Source organism: Halichoerus grypus, chromosome 3 (genome assembly GCF_964656455.1).
Source record: "Halichoerus grypus chromosome 3, mHalGry1.hap1.1, whole genome shotgun sequence".
NCBI lineage: Eukaryota > Metazoa > Chordata > Mammalia > Carnivora > Phocidae > Halichoerus > Halichoerus grypus.
Genome location: NC_135714.1, coordinates 198,517,085 through 198,523,143, shown reverse-complemented (window position 1 = coordinate 198,523,143; position 6,059 = coordinate 198,517,085). Strand labels below are relative to the sequence as shown.

Genomic DNA, 6,059 nt, shown 5'->3' with positions numbered 1-6,059 from the left:
CTAGCTGCTGTAACAAGAAAACGTTATTTCTCGCCCAGGTAAAATTTGATGGGAGTGGAAAGGGAACTGGCTCCACACATTCTAGAAGAGGCTGTTATATTTAAAAGATTGTACAAAATTAAAGTTACTTGGGGATTTGTGATTCAGCTAACAGATGAATAAAGAGAAAGAGACGAGAGGACCACATAGGAAATATTTAGTGGATCATGACTAGAGGTATTATACATGACTCAAATAACTCAGATTAAAATAAATCACATGGACTCACTTAGCAATTTTAGCCACGATATATAGTCTAGGATTATGTTCAGCAAAAAGGAAATAAAAAGGATTTTCTGAATGACTATCCAGTGTATGTCAGTAACTGAGGTATTACTTTATTAACAAATTCTATTAACTTTAGTATATGTATTGATTCACCCATTTGATCATTTAACAATGGTTAAATGTTAACTTGGACAATGATTTCTACGCAATTTGACTATTTGAATTTGCAAACTGAAGAATATCTGTTATAAGATAAAATTATAAAAATACTGTTTGGTATTATGAATCAGGGAGAATTTTATTTGTTGATAGGATGATGGGGATAGAAGGTATAGAGTAAATTTAGGCTGAATCTTGAATGAGACTTGAAAGGAACTGAGTGACATAAAGACAAATGTTTCAGGCAAAGGGAATATAATATGCAAGTATATACATATTTATTTATATATGAACATCCACATAATGTAAATAAGTATATATCTTTATACATACAAATGTAAATGTATTTATTTATGTGAATGCTTTATTTATTTATTTATTTACTTACTTACTTACTTACTTACTTACTTACTTACTTACTTACTTATTCTGTCTCTACCAAGATGCCCCACTCTGGAAAAGTGGTCTGGGGTAAAATTTGTGTTATGCCATAAAACAAAGAACTACCAGGTTTATAAAATCCTAGGGTGTACATGAGGGATATATATCAGCCTCTGAAGGTCCTCAATTCTGTAGGAGAAGATTCTGTGAAGTTTCAAGACTGCTCCAGAGACTTACATTCTTCCTGTCATTTATAAGTAAATTCTCTTTACATAGAATAATTAGGCAATTTCTGCTGACTTAAGTTTCTTCTATTACCACTAATAACAAGTATTCCATAATTTTCAACAAATGCAATTTGTAGGTGACAGAGAAAGAATAAGTTTGAAAAATGATATTTACCCACAATTTAAAAGAATTTTTGTTCAGCGATCTTACGATGTACTCCTTAAACTATTCATGTGCTTTGCCATGTAGCTCATCATTTTGTGAAAGCACAAGTAGAATGTGAAACTTAGAAATTTTGGTGACAGACATATTGCTTAGAACTTCAAATATATACTCTAATGTCTGCCATTAAAATGAAATCAAAACACAAACATCACTTATTTATTTCATAGCAAATATAGGAAAGTTAGTGGACTGTTATCTTTCTAAATAAACCCATTTTAATAGGAAGACTAGAAAGTCATATAACACTAAAGATAATGTGAGGTGTCACATTTCTTTTGTCTGCAGAATCTTTACCTTAACAAATCTTGCTTATTAGTTTTTCTTTCAGTATCAAAGATATTTGATGTGATACAAAGATGTGATATTTAGCCCTTAACTGATTTTAAGAAATGAGATTACACCATTTTCTGTTTGTGATTCCAGAAACAAAATTAGAACAGCACTAGAAGGTGACATACTGAAACATTTATATGGGCTTCTGTTCCACTCTTTCATGCAGAAATCATCTCTCCCTTCCCATCCTGTCTGTTATAATTCCTCCAAAAATTTTCATTTGTGATTTGAGTTCTTGTTCATTATGTGGGGCATTTTACTTACTCCCAGCTCTAGCTCTTAAACTCATATACATATTAGCAATTTTACATATTCTGGATCAAATGAATTTCTTTAGATTTCCCCAAGCTAGAAACCAATTGTCTCTAAAAAATGACTCCCCTCTCCTCCCCGGAAAGGCAGGAAAGATAAAGAGACATTCTAATCTCAACCCATATATCTGGACATGAATTTAAAGAAAATCAGTAACAGCCTATCTCAAAACACTGAGTATTTCCATTTTTATTAGATGTTAAAATAATATTATAGCTGTGTTAAAAATATTATAGCTATGTTAAAAATAAAATCCTATTAGTGATAGATATATGATGCATGGGATTAATTTCAAAATAATCACTGAGGTGTGAGAAATTGAATGGGGACATGGATGAGACAGGGTTGGCCATTTCTTTTTTTTAAGACTTATTTATTTATTTTAGAGAGAGAGAGCGAGCGAAAGAGAGAGCACACGAGTCAGGGGAGGGGCAGAGGGAGAGAATTTTCAAGCAGACTCCCCACCAAAGTGTGGAGCCCAACTTGGGGCTCTATCCCACCATGAGATAATGACCTGAGCCGAAGCTAAGAGTCAGATGCTTAACTCACTGTTGGGTTGGCCATTTCTCATTCATTGTTAAAGCTTGTTGATTTGGTTCATAAGAGCATGTGAGTTCATTATGCTATTCTTTCAATTTTGGCATATTAGTTTTAATATGTACAAAATAAAAAAAATAAAGGAAGATTCACTCAGAGTCCAGATGTAGAATTATCTAAACATTCTAAAAATTATATTTTCTCCTACTCTCCTGGATACCACCATATGACAGATGAAGTAGCAGTCCGTTCATCAAGCCATCTATGTCACTGTCCTGGCAAACTGGGTGTTTCCTTGATGGTTAATGATAGAAACAAGAGTACCAATGAAAGCTGAACCAAGAAACAATGTGGTCTTACTTCTGATTAAACAACTGTGAGTCTTCAGCAGGAATATCAAAGCCTAAAACAACCTTACTTACACTATTAACTTACATTTTATTGATACCTGACCACAATGCCAACTGACTGGAGTCAGAAAGCATTCCCACACAGCAGAACCCAATCACCGTCACTTCTTCGTTTGTCTTACTTGTGTCACTCATGGCCCGAAGCCCTTATTCCATATAGCTGTTCTCAAATTGTGGACCTGCAGCAGTAGTAACATCTGCAAATTTGTTAGAAGTACAAATTCTCAGGCCCTACCTCAGACCAGCTGAATGAGAAACTTTTGGGGGTAAGGCCCAGTATATTCAATTTCTCTTGCTGTGTAACAAATAACCAACAACAGGGGTGCCTGGCTGGCTCAGTTGGTTAAGCGGCTGCCTTTGGCTCAGGTCATGATCGTGGGGTCCTGAGATCGAGTCCTGCAACAGGTTCCCTGCTCAGCGGGTAGCCTGCTTCTCCCTCTCCCTCTGCTACTCCCCCTGCTTTTGTGCGTGCTCTCTCTCTGCCAAATGTCAAATGAATAAATAAAATCTAAAAACCAAAAATAAACAAAAACTCACTAAAAATGTAGCAATTTAGAACAACAACATATATTCACTCACAGATCAGCAGGTCACAATTCATCATGGCAGGCTGGCTTTTCTGCTTGTGGTATCAAAGCTGAAATCAAGGTGTTGGCTGAGCTAAGTTTTTGTCTAGAAGCTCTAGCAAAGAATCGACTTCCAAGCTCATTCTGGTTTCTGGATGAATTTAGTTCCTTGTAGATAAAGGAATGCAGTCCCATGTCATTTCAGGTTTTCAGCCAAGGCCTGCTCTCAGCTCCAACATAATGCCTTGCCTGTGGTCCTTTCCACCTTTAAGCCTGAGTGGTACACCATATCCTTATAGTGCTTCTGATTTCTCACTTGCTATGTCTCTGACCTCTAGATCCAGATTTAAAATTAGGTCAAGCACATGTAGATGATCACTCTCTCATAAGGTCAACTGACTTGGGACCTCATTTACCTCTGCAATAATCCCTTCACAGCACCAACTAAATTAGCGCTTGAGTTGAATAAGTTCAAGAATGCATATATGGACCTGGAACCAGGAATCTTGGGAACTATCTTAGAATTCTGTCTTCTACACCTACCAATCTGTGTTTTAACAAGCTCTCTTGATTCTGAGGCATGTTAAATGTTGAGAACCAAAGCCCTAGCTCTTAGTTTTCTCTCTGTCTCTCTTCCCTCTCTCACTCTTTATTTATATTTATTAGTCTTTTTTTTTTTCTTACAAAATGGTGAAGGTCTTGATCTCTGTGGCTCACAGGTGTATCCACATGTACTGTCTATCCTGGAGATATTTCACCTAGTTGGCCATGGAATGCTCTTAAGTTAGCAGCTCATGCAGATAATATGAGATAGGGCTGAATACTAAAGCTGGTATTACTCTTGAAAAGCAAATTTCATTTCTAAACCTCTTAATTTTAGAAACTTATACAAAATGTAACTAATATTGTTTCTAAAATAAATGAATAAGTTAACAAATGAAGCATGAATATAACCATAATGCTCAATTGCTAAAAAAAAAAGTTGCAATCCATTAAACCTCAACCTCTTATGTCTATTCTGAAGTATTGCTGAGATTATGATAGTTCCTTTGTCTGAGACTCAAAATGATAAAAGTTGTACTATTTGGAACTTTAGGTGAAAGGGAAATTTGTTATATGAAATATCAGCAATTAAATGCGTTTACTTAGACATGACCACATCAATTTTGCTTACTTTTCATTGACCAAAGAAAGTTTCATAGCCATACCTAAATTCAAAAGGCAAGGAAGATGTCATTCCATGTGTCCAGAAGGTTCACTGCCATAGTGTGTGTGTGTGTGTGCATATATAGGGGAGATAGAAGTGAGTGTATGTATGTCTATGAGAGAAGAAATATCTTTTTACTATGTCAGAAAACCTAAATTTCTGACACTCCCATTATATTCTAGAATGTCAGGACAAAAATAAGGGAAAGAAAGTTTGTGATTTTAGAAAGTAAGAGGGGAATGGATTTCAACTTCCCCATGACACATAATCAATTCTAAACTCTGAAGTTTGGACAGTTCAGGTACAGCTAAAAAATACTGTAGGAACAAGCCTAGAAAATGTTATTTCATATTTGTTAAATATTACCTAATTATAGCTACTCCTAAAATTAGTATATGTCCATTAGTTATTTTTTGTTATTTTTTTTTTTAGTTTTATGGTTTTATTAACACAAATATGATGTGCACAACAAGCTGTCTATTCATTTTCTTCGCTGCGCAGCCTGGCCTTGGGATTGGTGACTGATTGCCAGCTGGGCTGCTCTTCCCACAACAGCTTTGCGGTTCTTGGAGGAGACACTGTGAGCAATCTCTGCACAGTAAGATTTGTTGCACCTCAGCAGCACTTCAAGCTCCTTGACGTTGTGGACTAGGAACTTCCGGAAGCCACTGGGCAACATGTGCTTTGTTTTCTTGTTGCTCCCGTAACCAATGTTGGGCATCAAGATCTGGCCCTTGAATCTTCTGTGCACCCTATTGTCAATACCTCTGGGTTTCTGCCAGTTGCACTTAATTTTGACATATCTGTTTGACTGGTGCTGGATGAATTTCTTGGTCCTCTTTTTAACGATCTTGGGCTTCACCAGAGGTCTGAGGGCAGCCATGATGCCCAGTAACAGATGGCTGCCACCTCCACAGGCAGCGCCGAGGAAGAGAGCCATTAGTTATTTTTTAATCAAAACACTTACATTTTTTTGGTGTAGATGAGATGTGGAAGTCTGTTTATGTTTACTACTTGGAAAAATTAATGTACACATATGGAATCTGTTAAAAGTACTCTCCCTTCCTCGAACCAAGGCATGATTACAATGGTTGAGACATCAAAAACTGATTCTCAGATGATTTTGTTAAAACATCTTATGCAATTTTTTATTTTTCTCAACTCTAGTTCACAGTCTATTACAAGACTGAAAATGGAGACACTAAAAGAAGAATAGGAGTTCAAGATCAACAGCAATGCCAGGGTATATTGGAGCTGCCATAATTCTATAATCTTTTCATTAACAAAACTGAGAATCTTGCTTGGAGCCTACTGAAAGTAAAGATTTTAGTGGTAAAAGTGAGAGATGGAGTCTGGATACTTCTACTGAATAGGCATGAAGCCTGGAAAATCAGTTCAATTTGACTGTGCAAATATAGAAGTGGTATTTGGTTT

At 36.1% G+C, this 6,059-nt stretch overlaps 1 pseudogene; it reads right to left on the bottom strand.

Moving 5' to 3' along the window:
• Positions 1-5,050: 5,050 nt before the first annotated feature.
• On the bottom strand, positions 5,051-5,557 carry LOC118543686 (large ribosomal subunit protein eL32 pseudogene; annotated as a pseudogene).
• Between the last annotated feature and the right edge of the window lie 502 nt (positions 5,558-6,059).